This window comes from Erythrolamprus reginae, chromosome 2 (assembly GCF_031021105.1).
Source record: "Erythrolamprus reginae isolate rEryReg1 chromosome 2, rEryReg1.hap1, whole genome shotgun sequence".
Classification (NCBI taxonomy): domain Eukaryota; kingdom Metazoa; phylum Chordata; class Lepidosauria; order Squamata; family Dipsadidae; genus Erythrolamprus; species Erythrolamprus reginae.
Window position 1 is genome coordinate 39,757,364 of NC_091951.1, and position 18,213 is coordinate 39,775,576.

Below are 18,213 nucleotides of genomic sequence, written 5' to 3' on the forward strand. Positions count from 1 at the left end.
ACCATTTTTGGAAATCAATTCACTTGCAACACCTGGAGCCACAGATACAACAGACTCTTCATCAAGTCACACAAGCAGAACATCTGGAACAATACCTTTTGAGAGCACTCCAAATGCACCATTAGGAACAACAGCGCCACCAGAGAGTTCAAGTAGTTTTCTAACAGGAATGTCTAGGACACCGTCTTCTGAAGCCACTTCAATTTCAGAGTCAGTAGCAACAGGGCCAACAGAGAACACAAGAAGTCTGCTAACATCTAGGACACCATCTTCAGAAACCACTTCAAGTGCAAGCCTAGTTGTCTCATGGACACTGGATGCTTCAACAGATGTCCCAAAAGTAATCTTTGGGACACCACCTTCTGAAACCACCTCAAGTGCTGTAACTCCTGGAGACACAGCTGCACCAGATACTTCATCAGGTATCCTAAGTGCAACCTCTGGAACCCTATCTGCTGACACCACTTCAAGTGCACCTTCAGGGTCAACAGGAGATCCAAGGAGTTCGAGTACCTTGCTGACAGCAACATCTAGGACACCATCTTCAGAAACTAATTCAAGTGCATCTCATGGAGCCACAGCTACACCAGATTCTTTATCAAGTCACACAAGTGGAACCTCTGGAACAATTTCTGCTGAGACCACTCCAACAGTGTGGTCTTTAGGAACAACAGCGCTACCAGAGAGTTCAAGGAATTTACTAACAGCAATGTCGAGCACACCATCATCTAAATCCACCTCAAGTTCCACATCAGTAACAACAGGGCCAACAGAGAGTACAAGTCTGCAAACATTTATGACACCACTTTCTAAAACCACCTCAAGTACAACTCCTGGAGCCACAGCTACACTGGATACTTCATCAAGTATCCGAAGTGCAATCTCTGAAAATCTACCAGCTGAAACCACTTCAAGTGCACCTTCAGGTTCAACAGGAGCACCAAGGAGTTTGAGTAGTCTCCTGACAGCAACATCTGGGACAAAATTTTTGAAAACCCCTTCACATGCAACACCATCTTCTGAAGCCACCTCCAGTTCAGCATCAGTAGCAACAGGGCCAACAGAGAGTACAAGTCTGCAAACATTTATGACACCACTTTCTGAAACCACTTCAAGTGTACCTTCAGAATCAACAGAGCCAGCAGAGAATACCAGAAGTCTGCTAACATCTAGGACACCATCTTCAGAAATCACTTCAAGTACATCTCCAATTGCCTCATGGAAGCTGGATGCTTCAACTGATGTCTCAACAGTAATGTCTGCGACACCAATTTCTGAAACCACTTCTGCAGGCACAGCTACACCAGATTCTTTATCAAGTATCCCAAGCGCAATCTCTGAAACACTATTTGGTGAAACCACTTCAAGTGCACCTTTAGGTTCAACAGCAGCACCAAGGAGTTTGAGTAGTCTCCTGACAGCAACATCTAGGACACCCTCTACAGAAACCAATTCAAGTGCACCTCTTGGAGCCACAGCTTCACCGGATTCTTTATCAAGTCACACAAGTGGAACCTCTGGAACAATATCTGCTGAGAGCACTCCAAGTGCACCACCAGAGAGTTCAAGAAGTTTGCTAACAGCAATGTCTAGGACACCATCTTCTAAAGCCACCTTGAGTTCGGCATCATTAGCAACAGGGCCAATAAAGAACACAAGCACTCTGCAAACATCTAGGACACCACTTTATGGAACCACTTCAAGTTCAGCTTCATTAGCAACAATGCCACCAGAGAGCACAAGAAGTCTGCTAATGTCTAGGCCACCTTCCTCAGAAATCACTACAAGTGTACCTCCAGATGTCTCACAGACACTGGATGCTTCAACAGATGTCTCAACACTAATCTCCGTGACAGCAGCTTATGAAACCCCCTCAAGTGCAACTCCTGGAGCTACAGCTACACTGAATTCTTCATCAACTATCCCAAATGCAACTTCTGGAACACTATCTGCCGAAACCACTTCAAGTTCACCTTCAGGATCAACAGGAGTATCAAGGAGTTTGAGTAGTCTCCTAACATCATCTTCTAGGATACCATCTTCAGAAACAATTTCACATGCAACTCCAGCAGCCACAGCTACACTGGATTCTTCAACTAATATCCCAAGTGAAACCTCTGGGACCCCATCTTCTGCAACCCGCGTAAGTGCATCCCCTGAAGCCACAGCTACACCGGATTCTTCATCAACTCTCCCAAGTGCAAGCTCTGGAATGCTCTCTTCTGTAACCACTTCAGTTTCACCTTCAGGATCAACTGGAGGACCAAGGAGTTTGAGTAGCCTGTGGACGGCAACATCTGGGATTTCTATCATTACAGCTAATTCAAAAACCACTCAACAAATCACTACAACTAGTGGTAAGTTTATCTTTTTTTAAAAAAAATGTATTTTATTTATACATAATTTAAAAGACAGCACATGAACCGTTGTGTCCAATTCAGAGTCTCGTATTGTACATCTGCCTTATAACAAACAAACACCTTATAAACAAATAAGAAAAAGGAAAGAAAGAAAAACAAAGTAGAAAAAGAAAATGAAGCACACATAAAAACGTAAACATATACATATGTCTATCTTGACAGCTAATCCATTCATCATTTGTATTGTTTTACAATGCTTGATACCAATGGTTTCAATACCAATATATATATATGATAAGTTCATCTTATTACATGTAAACATTGCCAGTTAAACTTATACACGTTTTATGATTAATCTTTCTCAATAGAATTTTCAGGAAAAGATCTTTTATTTTCAGTTGCTAAGTTGTGTCCAAATCTCCATGATCCAATGGACTGTAGCTAGCGCTCACGCACACACACACACACACACACACCTGGTCCTTTACTGTTTCCTGGTGTTTGCCCAAATTCATATTCATTCCATTGATAACATTAACTCTCATCCTTTTCTGTCCCTTTCTCCTTTTAATTTATAATAATAATAATAATAATAATAATAATAATAATAATAATAATTATTATTATTATTATTATTATTATTTATTAGATTTGTATGCTGCCCCTCTCTGAGGACTCAGAGCAGCTTGCAACAGCAACAAAATACAATATGATACAAATCCAATATTAAAACTAATTAAAAAACCCATTATTACTAAAAAACATTCAATTCTATACAAACACACCATTCTCAAATGCTAGAGTCAAAAAGATGAGGGGGGGGTAGTTTCCCCCATGCCTGGTGGCATAGATGGATCTTTAACATCTTGTGGAAGGCAAGGAGGGTGTGGGCAATTCGAATCTCCGGGGGGAGTTGATTCCAGAGGGTCGGAGCCACCACAGAGAAGGCTCTTTCCCTGGGTCCTGCCAGACGGTATTGTTTAGTCAACAGAACTCAGAGAAGGCCAACTCTGTGAGACCTAATTGGCCACTGGGATTCATGCGGCAGAAGGCGGTCTCGTAGGTATTCTGGTCCAATGCCATGTAGGGCTTTATAGGTCATTACCAACACTTTGAATTGTGACTGGAAACTGTTCGGCAACCAATGTAAGCCGCTGAATGTTGATGAGACGTGGGCATATCTAGGAAGGCCCACAATTGCTCGCGCGACCGCTTTCTGCATGATCTGAAGTTTCCAAACACTTTTCAAAGGTAGCCCCATGTAGAGAGCATTACAGTAGTCGAGCCTCGAGGTGATGAGGGCATGAGCGACTGTGAGCAATGACTCCCTATCCAAATAGGGCCACAACTCGTGCACCAAGCGAACCTGGGCAAACGCCCTCCTCATCACAGCCGAAAGATTATGTTCTAATGTTAGCTGTGTATCAAGGAGGACCCTCTCCGAGGGGTTCAATAATTCCCCCCTCCCCAGGGTGATGGACAGACAGATGGAATTGTCCTTGGGAGGCAAGAGCCACAGCCACTCCGTTTTGCCTTCCATCTTCCCCAACATCAGGGTCTTTTCCAATCCTCTCTTCTCATTTGGTGGTCTAAATATTTGAGCTTCAGCTTCAGTATCAGTCCTTCCAAAGGACAGTCAGGGTTGTAAAACATTAAAATGTTGAAACAATAAATAAGATCCATACCTTTAAAAAGTCAGATATATTTCAATTAACCATGATGGAAAGAAAGTGTCCATGAGGAGGAGATGGGGGCCTGAGTAATTAACCACCTCCAAGATGCCGTTCTACCTTTTAAAGTCAGAAGTATGGGTGTGGATCTCACATCGGGGAGAGGGCACAATAGCAATAGCCCTTAGATACCAGTTGCAGGAATTGGGCATGTCTAATATAATGAAAAGAAGGACTAGGGGTGACAGCCTTCCAAAAACTTCCTGGAAGTTTTTAAGAAGATGTTGGATAACCATCTATCTGAAGTAGTGTAGGGTTTCCTGCCTAAGCAGGGGGTTGGACTAGAAGACCTCCAAGGTCCCTTCCAACTCTGTTGTTGTTATTGTTATTATGATAGCAGTGTTCCAATATTTAAGGACTGCCACAAACAAAGCAGGACAAGAAGCAATAGATGAAATGAAACTTTGATTTGGGCTTTTACTGATTGGATAGATCTGTTGCTATAGAAATGGCTAGTTTATACTATTGTGTAGAAGTAAAAAAAGTGAGGTTTGATGTTATTTCTGATTCTGCACCAAAGGGAGTCGTACATCAATGCCTTTTCTTTCTATTTATTTATTTATTTATTTATTTATTCATTCATTCATTCATTCATTCATTCATTCATTCATTCATCCATCCATCCATTTTATTTATTGATTTGATTTGATTTGATTTGATTTGATTTGATTTGATTTGATTTGATTTGATTTGATTTGATTTGATTTGATTTGATTTGTATGCCGCCCCTCTCCGGAGACTCGTGGTGGCTCACAACAATAATAACACAATATATAACAAATCTAATATTTAAAAGTCACTAAGAACCACTTATTAAAAAGAAAACATACACACAACCATACCATGCATAAACTGTATAGGCCTGGGGGAGATGTCTCAGTTCCCCCATGCCTGGCGGCAGAGGTGGGTTTTAAGAAGTTTACAAAAGACAAGGAGTGTGGGGGCAATTCTAATCTCTGGGGGGAGCTGGTTCCAGAGGGTCGGGGCCGCCACAGAGAAGGCTCTTCCCCTGGGGCCCACCAAATGACATTGTTTAGTCGACGGGACCCGGAGAAGGCCAACTCTGTGGGACCTTATCAGTCGCTGGGATTTATGCGGTAGCAGGCGGTTCCAGAGGTAATCTGGTCCAATGCCTTCTTCTTCTCCTTCTTCTCTACTCATTCCTCTTCTCTTCTTCCTCTCCTACTTTTCCTATTATTTGCTTTTGTGTTTTTGTATTTTATATTATAAAGATATTAATAATAAAAAGGCAATGATAATAAAATTTAAATGAAGAGGGGGAAACTTGGGCAAAGGTAGCCAATGATTCTTACAACTTTTAGGACTTGAGCTAATGGTAGAACTGCATAGATCCTGTCTAAAATGCATGAGTTCATTTCTTCCCTTTTCTTCAACCCTGCAGGAGATGGAGTTCCACAATGGGCTTTTATCCTCCTCCTTTCCATCACGGTCGCAGGGTCTTTCCTACTCCTGATGTGTCTTGGCTGCCTGGTAAGAATGGGAAAATCTGCTGTTTTCAGATGGTGGAAGGGAGCAAAGAGCTAGGCTTGTAATGGAATCGTCAACTCCAGTTGAACCTTGGAGAACTTCCAAGAGATAGGGGTTGACTCCTCATCTTGAGATGTAGTGGGAAAGCACCAGGCAATCCTGGCATGTGAATGATAACATATTTATTTTATTTATTAGATTTGTATGCTGCCCCTCTCTGGAGACTCGGAGCAGCTCAAAACAACAAAACAGTACAAATCCAATGGTTAAAACTGTTGAATCCTATGTAAATATTTAAAACCCTTAATATAAAAAACAATCACATCTCATACAAACCATACGTAAAGCGGAAACGGCCCAGGGGAATCAATTTCCCCATGCCTGAAGGCAGAGGTGGGTTTTAAGGAGTTTGCGAAAGGCAAGGAGGTTGGGGGCAATCCTAATCTCCAGGGGGGAGTTGATTCCAGAGGGTCGGGGCCGCCACAGAGAAGGCTCTTCCCCTGGGTCCTGCCAGACGACATTGTTTTGTCGACGGGACCCGGAGAAGGCCAACTCTGTGGGACCTATCCCAAATCAAATTGCTGATCCATCATTCAAATAGTCCTATAAATTTAATTAAGCTCAGGAACTGTCAGTTGTGCTTCCCTTCAGAGCCCAGGAAAATAAAACTCCGAATCTATTTTAATTAGAAAGAGTACTTTTACTCGACAAGAAGTGAATGCAACAAAAGGAAAACAAGATCTGAGGGGAAAGGTGCAAAGATTACATATACTGTACAAAGATCCAAAAAAAAAAACCAGGTGCCTCCCTTGGGCCATCCATCCAATCCCCTACATCTTATGTTGTCAGGTGGGTGGATCAGCCATTAGGACTTCCACATGTGACGCGCTGCAGCCATTGACCTTGTATGGGCTGTAAATAAGTCCATGATGCCTAGCTGTACCAGGGAGAGACTAGTGGGACTAACCCTCCCCTAACAGTATTCAAAACGTCAAATAGGGTAACCTCCAGCACACTTCTCTCCACTCCCGAAACTCCATTTCTTCCTTCCAACTCCCACTGTTACTATGGAAGCCGAGGCAAGCAGGAAAGAAGAAATGCAGAAATTGACAGGAACTTTATACATCTCGATCTATACTTTGCTCCATAGCACAAAAAATAGTAATTATGTAGAACAAATGTTAACTTCAAAAACGGAAGGATAAGATCTGGAGAAGAGGGTAGGACAGTGTTTCCCATCTCAGCAACTTTAAATGATGTGGACTTCAACTCCCAGAATTCCCCAGGCAGCACAGAAGGCAGAAATATCCCCAGCCTGAATTAAAGTCTACGGAGAGGGGCGGCATATAAATCCAAGAAATCTAATCTAATCTAATCTAATCTAAATCTAAAATTCCCACAAGCTACAGACGCCACTTTTAAAATCTACTCTACTCTCACCTTTGGCTGTTTAATTTTATTTTAAAATTCCTGTACAGAACTTTCAAGATTTCCAGAATCCAAAGAAAATATTCTTTGGTATTTCCAGTCTGTTTTGTCACCAATCACATATTTCTCTCCCTAACTGATCTCTGAATTTTCCATCTTGAAACATGAGAGCGCATGTTATTGCAGCGAAGGAAGATAGTTTTGTAATAGAGAAGACATTCCCATAAATCAAAATGTATCCTTTGCAAAGATTGCAAGTTCCTAAAGGAAATATATTCTGAACGTTCTTCTCACTGATCCAATGATGATGCATTTGTTTTGCAACCAGAAACTCTCTAGGTCAGCCTCTGATTCTCCAGGAAGACTTCTGACTTTTGGAGAACAGGTTATGGTCGTTGTAGCCACTGAGATGACTCTGTCTAAGGCAGCTTTTTATGTTCCAAAACATGAAACATCAGGCCAGCTCAGGTCTAAGAACTTGGATAGTTCTTAGCATAGTAGATAATAAGTTAATAAAATCGACCATATACAGTGGTACCTCTACTTAAGAACTTAATTCGTTCTGTGACCAGGTTCTTAAGTAGAAAAGTTTGTAAGTAGAAGCAATTTTTCTCGTAGGAATCAATGTAAAAGCAAATAATGTGTGCAACCCCATTAGGAAGGAAATAAAAGCTGAAAATTTGGGTGGGAGAAGGAGGAGAAGGAAGAAGAAGAGGAGGACAGTCGCTGCCAAAGGAAGAAGGTGAGGTGAGGAGAATGAAAAAAAATCCAAAACTTTAATGCTTAAAAAAAAAGAGGGACTCTGAGGCAGCGAGGAGGAGCACGCACCTCCCATACACCAGCTGCCTTTCATATACTGCGCCAGAGAGAGAAACCCAGGTGGGCAAGAGGGGGGAACCTCCCGTTCCATTGACTGAAAGGTGACTGCTGCTGCTACCTGCTTCCTGTTCCTTCCCATGCTGATTGGCTCCCCTCTTCTCTCGCTCGCTCACTTTGTAGCCGGTGCCTTTCCTTCACCGTGGTGACTCCTTGGTTTGGGTGAAGTCGAGTTGACCCAGCCAGGGCAAAGTGTCCCTTTTGCCTTTCCACACTCAGACGCTCCGGGACGCAACCTCGTGCTGGGTGTATGAGAGGCAGCATGAGGGAGTCACCACAGTGAAGTGGTTTATTCTCTCTGCAAATTCCCAGAGAAAGGAAAATGCTTTGTTCACTCTGGGTTGCCAAAGCCTCCTTAAGCACCATCGAAAGGCTCCTCTGGCAGCCCAGAAAAGCCCAAGATGGCTGGGATTAAAGGGGGAATGGCAGGAAACTGGCCGGGCCTTCGTGCCGCTCTCAAAATTCCTGGGAAATTTTTCTGGGCTCGGGTTCTTAAGTAGAAAATGGTTCTTGAGAAGAGGCAAAAAAATGTTGAACACCTGGTTCTTATCTAGAAAGGTTCTTAAGTAGAGGCGTTCTTAGGTAGAGGTACCACTGTAATTCATTACGAAGAAGTGGATTTTAGGCAAGTGACGACAGCGAATTTCTATGATTACAGATACATGAGTACAGACGTTGGGGCCATTGGTTACATGATTACAGAGATATCTTCAGTATTGGGTTGCTACCAAAACAGAGGGGATGCCACACTGGTAATGGAAATGGAGCTGTGTGCACAGCTCCGGGTGATTGGCGTGTGGGCGGGTGGATCGAAGTGAGATTTCACTTCTACACATGCACAAGAAGCAAAATCTGATGAGAGGACATGAATGTGTGAGATTTCAGTGATTTTTTTGCTCAGAAGCAAAAAAAAAAAAATCACTGAAATCTCATGCACCTGCGCATCTTCTCACAAGATTTTATTTATTTATTTATTTATTCATTCATTCATTCATTCATTTGTTCGTTCATTCATTTGTTCATTTGTTCATTTGTTCATTCGTTCATTCGTTCATTCATTCATTCATTTATTTATTTATTTATTCATTCATTCGTTCGTTCGTTTGTTCGTTTGTTCGTTCATTCGTTCATTCGTTCGTTCATTCGTTCATTCATTCATTCATTCATTCATTTATTTATTTATTTATTCATTCATTCATTTGTTTGTTTGTTCATTCATTCGTTCATTCGTTCATTCATTCATTCATTCATTTATTTATTTATTTATTTATTCGACTTCTATGCCGCCCCATCTCGAAGGACTCAGGACAGCTTACGACAATAATAAAAAAATACAATATAAATAGATACAAAGGGATAAAAAAAGAAGTCGAACATTATCTAAAACTAAAACATTATCTAAAAGTAAAACCCCATTAAAAAGTTATTTTAAAAAGGCAGTCACTGTCATTCACATGCACACCATTCAGAGAGTTGGCCATCAAGGATGTAAATTTATGGCCCCCAGGCCTGTCAGGAAAGCAGCTCTTTGTGGCCTTAGGAAAGGCCAGCAAGGTGGGAGCAGTACGGACATCGGGCGGAAGTTGGTTCCATAGAGCTGGGGCAGCCACAGAGAAGGCCCTCCCCTGTGGTCCTGCCAATCTGCATTGCTTGGTCAACAGGACCTGGAGGAGGCCAACTCTGTGAGCTCTTATTGGTCTCTGGGAGGTATGCGGCAAGAGATGGTCCCGCAGAACCCAAATCTTGTTCCAACGCACGCAGGTGTGCCAGTCACCCAGAGTTGTGCATGCATCAACACCGGTAGCGGCTGTAAATTGGAACCCCCACCTGGGTAACTTGTAGCAAATAAAATCAACACCTATGTAGAAAGTCCTTTATTTTGATTGAGTTTGACTGATCTTTAATCTTCTACAGTGGTTGCTACCAGAATGACCGCCATTATTCTCTGCATTTGGCCTCATTTTTTCTTCTTTCCAATCTCCTACAGATCGTCTACTGTGTGAAATTTCATCTCTATGTTCCTGTAAATTCACTTCTGGAATCAGCTCCCCCCAGAGATTCGTACCACCCCCACCCTCCTCGCCTTCCGTAACAGGCTTAAGACTCATCTATGCCACCAGGCCCGGGGCAATTAGATCTCAGGCCCCCTGGCTGATGAATGTATGTATGGCTGATGACTGAATGTGTACAATTGATTTTTTAAAAATATGTTAGGGATTTTAGCTTAGCTATCTAGTTCATTAACTGGATTTGTCATTGTATTTTATTGTTTTTTAATCATATGTTGTAAGCTACCCCGAGTCTTTCGAGAGGGGCAGCATGGAAATCAAATAAATGAATGAGTGGATGGATGGATGGATGGATGGATGGACGGAAGGACGGACGGACGGACAGACGGACAGACGGACAGACGGACAGACGGACAGACGGACAGACGGACAGACGGACAGACGGACAGACGGACAGACGGACAGACGGACAGACGGACAGACGGACAGACGGACAGACGGACAGACGGACAGACGGACAGACGGACAGACGGACAGACGGACAGACGGACAGACGGACAGACGGACAGACGGACAGACGGACAAACAAATGATGTGAAAAGAAACGAAAGTATCCTCTAAGGCAGGGATGGCGAACCTTTTTTTGCTCAGGTGCCAAAAGGCCACACGTAGGTGTGATAGTGGTCCATACGTGTCCACACCCATAATGCAATGCCCTCCCCCTGTGCATAAGGCTCACTGAAACCTCCAGAGCCTGTGGATGGCGAAAAACTGGTTCCAGCTGATTTTTGGCCTTCTGGATGGCGAGGAGAGGTCATTTTCTCCTTCCCCATGTTTCAGGAAAGGCTCCAGAGCTTGTGGATGGAAAAAAACGGACTCAACAGCCCAACTGGAAGTTCAGAAATGAACTTTTCACCATTTACAGGCTTCAAGAAAGTCTCCTGTGCGCTGGAGCTGACCTAAGGCAACACCTCATGTGCCCTCAGATATGGATCCCCGTGTCACCTGTGGCATGCGTGCCACAAGTTCACCATCATGTCTCTAAAGGTTCCAGAATGACAGCCGATGAAGAAAGAGTAATCAACAGATCCATCAAGGTGCTTGAAAACAGTGGTCATTATATGCTATGAAACAATAGTCAACAGATTCTTCAGATCAAACTGTAACTAGGGGGAAAATGTTAAAGATTTTTTATTTAATAGGTGAAACAGTAAAGTGGCTAATGGGCCAGAACACGCAGTGGTAGGAGTAGTTGGAGTGTGCGGGCTCTTGCTTAAGGCAATCTACATTATGATTGGTTGTTGGATGTAAAGGGGGAGTTTCCTTTTTCCCCGCCTTTTTTCTTCTGCATATGCTCTGTGTGCTGTTCTGAGGTTTACCTGATGATTTACCTCATGATATAGTGATATAGCTGACTATATTGCCTGCTGTGAATATAGATGTTAAATATATTTATTTATTATATAAAATTACAAACTTGTGTCCAAACTTGTGACTTTAATTGGTGCACAATTCCCTGACAAAAAAAGGACCTCCAAAATTATTACAGTGATAGCAGTTAAGCATTGTTGTTACAAGATAGATTTTTCTTTTGTTGATATGGAAAGGTGGTGGATTAAATTTTTGACTGAAAAGTTTACATGGACTAGAGAAAGACTGGGTTCACTCATCCCTCAAAACAAATTGTTCTGAATCCAGAAAATGAATGTTTTTGAACTGTAACTTTGGCAAAAAGAATGTATGAAATAAATAAAGCTCTATTTGGGAGTGTTAATATAGGCATCTAATTATGTCTTTTTTATATTAAAATGTTTTATTTTTTCCACATCAAAAACATACATAACATCACATATACCTTCAATGCAAATCAATATGCAGATATTGTCTCTTAAAAACAAGAATAGAATAACCTAAACTACATTCCAATTTTAGTTTTTATTATTCAATTTGTCTCAGTCTTTCCTCTCTCCCTTCTTTCTATCTCAGGTGGCTATTCCACCTCTAGTACCTACTTTCTTACACTTTCTCTCCCCTTTCCTACTACCATCTCCTTCTCCTTCCTACTTCCTTCTCTACCTCCCCTTCTACTCTCTCTCCTTTCTCTCCTTCTTTCCTACTTCATCTTACATTCTCTAAAACCTTTCCTGGGTTCTAATTTCATTTTTTTTTAAATTTCTCTCCTAAAAAAATAAACATACCCTTCTTCTTACTAATCTGGTACCTCTTTGTCTTTACTTTTTACATTTATAAAATATTCTCATTCATTTCCTATCACCTAACATATATAGATGCACATGAATATTAGAAATTGATAGATTATTGAAACGAGATGTAAGATTCATTATTAAAATTTATGATAACTTTGATAATAGTAAGGATATTGTTTATTTATTGTTTACTTACATTGTTTAAGAAACACAATAATGATACTAAGAAATATGTGTTATGATTTACAATCTAAAATGTACAATGTTAATACTTACCCAAACCTCTTGATTGTGTATTCCCCTTCCCCATTTCCCTTTTTATTTTTCCTTTTCTTCTGTTCATTCTTTCCTACCGCCCTACTTCCCTTTTTCTTTTTCTTTATAAATAAAGTATATTTTAAAAAAATAAAAAATAAAAATGTTTCACTGAAAAAAAATAATAAAAAATAAACATACATACAATATCATATACTTTCAATACCACTTGGTAAACATGTATCATCTACTAAATATAATCATTCATACTTCTTAATTTCATACTCATTACTCATGATATATGTCATTAATCTAAAACTACCTCCTTTATCTAATTTCATCACCAGGATTACACAAATTATTTCATTTTCAAATTAAATTTAATGCTATTGCTTACTTCCTATGCTGGCTGTTCTCTCTTGCTTAATAAATCTAAGCCATTGTGCTTCATTCTTTTCCTTATTTCCTTACTAATCATTCATTTTTATTAACCCCTATTTTCTCATAACTAAATGCCCCTAAAAATTCCACATTTACCTATCTAAAAAAATGAAATATAAATTAATATTGGATATTGTATACCTTACGTCTAACTAATATCCTTTACAATACAGGAAAAAGCAGATATTATTCAAATTCCAAAACTTAAACACATTAACTTCTTTCATTCATTGTATTGTGTCATTTTAAGTTTAATTCAACAAATCCAGTTTATACCAATCTATAGCATAATTATCTTTTCCCAAAATTATCAATAAATTTATTTTCCCTTTTATTTAATCAGTGGAACAACTTGCTTCCATATGTTGTGGATGTTCCATCACTGTTATTAAGAAGAGATTGGACAACCATTTATCTGAAAGGGTACAGGGTTTTCTTGCCTGAGCAGGAGGTTGGACTAGAAGAGTTGGACTCTAGTCAAACTATTATTCTAATACTTTTTTTAAATGTGGACTTTTCAGAATATTTATGGAAGATGCTGGAAAACCATTCTGCCAATTCTTGTTCCTAAAGTCTTAAAGCAAAAACAACGAGTTTAAATTACAGTACAGTAAAATTCAGCTATCATCATCAAAATATATATATACTCTGATAAGAGCAGGTAGACAAAGAAAACCGACTAGGTGCTGTGTTCCCCTCTTATTCTCCACATTGTAGAAGATCCATATTAATCTATGATGGTCAAACAAAATTGTCAGCTAACAAATTTGATCAAAAGGCATATATTTGGGGAAACGGAAGGAAGACCGATGCATCCCTGTCTTTCGCAAACTACTCAAGACTCACTATGCCGCCAGGCATGGGGGAGTTAATATATTCCTTCCCCCAGGCCATTACAAGTTATGCATGGTATGTTTGTGTGTATGTTTGGTTTTATAATAAGGGTTTTTAGTTGTTTTATTAATTGGATTGTTACATGCTGTTTTTATTATTGTTGTTAGCCGCCCCGAGTCTATGGAGAGGGGCAGCATACAAATCCAATAAATGAATGAATGAATGAATGAATGAATGAATGAATGAATGAATGAATAAATAAAGAAATAGAAACTTTTTCCTTGCTTAAGTAGTAAAACAGAGCAAACGGATCGAGGATCAAAGGAGAACTTTCAGGAAGAGTCAGCTGAAGCTGAAATGAAAAAAATCAGGATAAGCTAGTTACAGAATAGAAGGAAAATACCATACCATAGTATGTGTTGCACATACTTCCCCTTAGAAATCTGGCATGTTTCCTCGGTGGCACCCAGTTGTATGAGGTAATAATCACGCCAAGTGTTCATTAGGCTTGCTTCCTGAGTGACCTCTCTTTTCTAAGAAATTGAACTTCTAACCCTTACAGGTAGGTGAAGGTCCGCTACCTTCACCATTCTAGTCTGCATAAAGTTTGCTGGGATGTTGCCAGGAGCATCCAGCAAAGTTGTGGAAATGTGGAAATCTGCAAGAGGTGGGCACAATGTCAAGACAAAGTCTCTTTTGTACATGTGCCTCCTCCATCTTGAGGATTTTATATCCCTGATGATGTTTGTTTGTTTGTTTAGTTATTTATTTATTTATTTATTTATTTATTTATTTATTTATTTATTTATTTAGTTATTTAGTTATTTAGTTATTTAGTTATTTAGTTATTTAGTTAGTTAGTTAGTTAGTTATTTAGTTAGTTATTTAGTTAGTTAGTTAGTTAGTTAGTTAGTTAGTTAGTTAGTTAGTTAGTTAGTTAGTTACAGTATTTAGTTATTTAGTTATTTAGTTATTTAGTTATTCAGTTATTCAGTTATTCAGTTATTCAGTTATTTAGTTATAAATGTATCTGTTGCCCAACTCATCATCAAGCAACTCCAGATGGCTTATAAAAAAATGAAAACCGCAATATAAAACATTAAAACAATAAATATTAACATTAATAAAAATGGCTAAGAAGGGACCGATATATAACAAGATAGAGGTAGAGACATCTCTTATTCTTTATGTCCTTGTTTAATTAAGATTAAGAGAAGTCTCTACCTCCATCCTGTTGTATATCGATTCCTTCTTAACAATTTTTATTAATTGCTGGCCGTAGTGTACTTTGCCACTATCATCAACCACAGAAGCTTTTAAAATAAATGTCCCCAAAATCCAAAGACCTCTTAGCTTGGAAGTACAAGCTGAATAATCCATTCCAAATTCACTACATAATTAATGGTAATGATGAAATGAAGCCTCTTGTTAAGCATCAATATATTTGAGTCAATTTTTACATCTCCAATCCAATATTTTATTTTTATACTTATTTGCTGTACTGAGAGCTGCTGCAATGTAAACAAATTCCTTGTGTGTCTTACCACACTTGGACAAGAAGGTGTTCTATAAAGTGGGAAGCCTGATGCCAATATAATCATAATTTTAGATATACCTGAGTTGGTGAAAATTTCTTCTTATATTTCCATTTACCATTTATTGTTTTTAATATTGGATTTGCATTTTGTATTGTCTGTTGTGAGCCGCTCTGAGTCCTCGGAGAGGGGCGGCATACAAATCTAATAAATTATTATTAAATTAATTATTTCCCTTACGTAATATATGTATATTTTTATGAATTGCCCCTGTACAATATACATACACAAGTACACACATTTTAAACCAAATAAGATATACAGTGATCCCTCGAGTTTCGCGATCTCGATCTTCACAAAATGCTATATCGCGATTTTTAAAAAAATATTAATTAAAAAAAAAACCACTTCCGCGTTTGGCTTCGGGAGTCAGCTGGAAAGCGGCGCGGCTGTTTTAAAAGGTCGCAGCCGGCCTGGGGGGCTTCCCAGCACCCCCCTGAACCCGGGTTGGGGGTTCGGGGGGGTGCTGGGAAGCCCCCCAGGCCGGCTGCGACCTTTTAAAACAGCCGCGCCGCTTCCCAGCTGAGTACTGAAGCCAAACGCGGAAGTTCGCCTTTGGCGTTTGGCTTCAGGACTCAGCTGGGAAGCGACGCGGCTGTTTTAAAGGGTCGCAGCCGGCCTGGGGGGCTTCCCAGCACCCCAGGCCGGCTGCGACTTTTTAAAACAGCCGCGCCGCTTCCCAGCTGAGTCCTGAAGCCAAACGCGGAAGTTCGCCTTTGGCGTTTGGCTTCAGGACTCAGCTGGGAAGCGGCGCGGCTGTTTTAAAGGGTCGCAGCCGGCCTGGGGGGCTTCCCAGCACCCCCCCGAACCCCCAACCTGGGTCTTCCCGGCCGCCCACGCAAAGGGGAAACCCCGGCTCCTCGCTGATGCCCGCCGCTCGCCCGCCCGCCAGCAAGAGGGGGAAGACCCAGGGAAGGTTCCTTCGGCCGCCCAGCAGCTGATCTGCTCGGTAGCGTAGCAGCAGCGAGGAGCCAAATCGGGGTTTCCCCTTTGCGTGGGCGGCAGGGAACGCAAACTCCACCATCTACGCATGCGCGGCCATAGAAAAAAGGGTGCGCATGCGCAGATGGTGTTTTTACTTCCGCAACCCTACATTGCGAAAAATCAATTATCGCGAGGGGTCTTGGAACGGAACCCTCGCGATAATAGAGGGATCACTGTATATGTGAATAGAATAGAGTAGAGTAGAGTAGAATAGAATAGGAATAGAATAGAATAGACACAACAAGTTACAGTCATACAGTCATAAGTGGGAGGAGATGGGTGATAGGAATGATAAGGAGATTAATAGTACAGTAGTCCCTCACCTATCACTGGTGTTACATTCCAGACCTGGCCGCGATAGGTGAAATCCGCAATGGGGAATTTATCGACTGATAGTACTTATTTAAGTATTTATATTGTAATTGTTTGGTAAGTTTTCATTGTTTTAAGTGTTTATAAACCCTTCCCACACAGTATTTATTTTAGATACAGTATTTAAATACAGTATTTACAATTTTAGATATTTTTTTTTTTTAAACCTGCTGATCGAGTTCGGCGGGCTTTTTAAATCTGCCGATCGTCTTCCTCAGAAACCCGCGATGAAGTGAAGCCGCAGTAGGTGAAGCGTGGTATAGCGAGGGACTACTGTAATAGTAATGCAGCCTTAGTGCTTAGGGAGTTTGACAGTGGTGAGGGAATTATTTGTTTAGCAGAGTAATGGCGTTCAGGAAAACGCCGTCTCTAGATGTCTTGGTGTGCCTTCCAATATATAGTGTGTATTGTATTCTATTTTTAAAATCAAATATAATGTGTGAATGTCCATGCACATTATATTTGATACAGACTGTTGAATTAGGTTACGTTTGAAAATTTTACTGCAATATAATCATATAAATTTCTGCTCCCTTTGTCTATAGAATCCTTTTGCTATATCTATAATGGTATGTTCAGAGAAAAAAATTTGGAGATGGTTTACAAAACAACCACCTGCATATTCCTCAATTATCTAGGAAAAGAGCAGCCAGCTTCCTGATTCAAAATAAATCTAATATGAAAAATGTTGTTAAAGTTTTCCATAGAAAACTGAAAGAGAAAGTGACTTTTAAGGGAAAGGAATAAAATTGGTGAGGTCTCTATAACCCTATTCCTTATCCCTTCAATAAATCTTACGAAAGAAAAATCTGTGGGCTCATTAATATGCTGTCTAAACAAGAATCTGTATTTACCATATACTTAAAACTATCTCAGAAACATAAGCAGAAGTTGATCCATGCAAATAACTTGCTGAAGAAGAGACTGTTGAGATTGTCCACATTCAATATTAATGAAGTAGTCCAATTTGCAATTTTTCTTCTTTAACTGTGCTATATACTATTATACTATTTATACTTATTTATACTATTTATACTTATACTATTTCCTGTATTTAATCTTAGGATGGATATATGTTTATCCCAGGCATGTTTATATTCAGTTACTGTGGATTTACCAACCACGTCTGCTGGAAGTTTGTTCCAAGGATCTACTACTCTTTCAGTGAAATAATATTTTCTCACAGTGCTTTTGATCTTTCCCCCAACTAACTTCAGATTGTACCCCTTGTTCTTGTGTTCACTTTCCTATTAAAAACACGTATTATTTCACTGAAAGAGTAGTAGATCCTTGGAACAAACTTCCAGCAGATGTGGTTGGTAAATCCACAGTAACTGAATTTAAACATGCCTGGGATAAACATACAGTAGTCCCTCGCTATACCGCGCTTCACCTACTGCGGCTTCACTTCATCGCGGGTTTCTGAGGAAGTCAATCGGCAGATTTAAACAGCCCGCCGAACTCGATCGGCAGGTTTTTTTTAAAAAAAAAAAATATCTAAAATTGTAAATACTGTATTTAAATACTGTATCTAAAATAAATACTGTGTGGGAAGGGTTTATAAACACTTAAAACAATGAAAACTTACCAAACAATTACAATATAAATACTTAAATAAGTACTATCAGTCGATA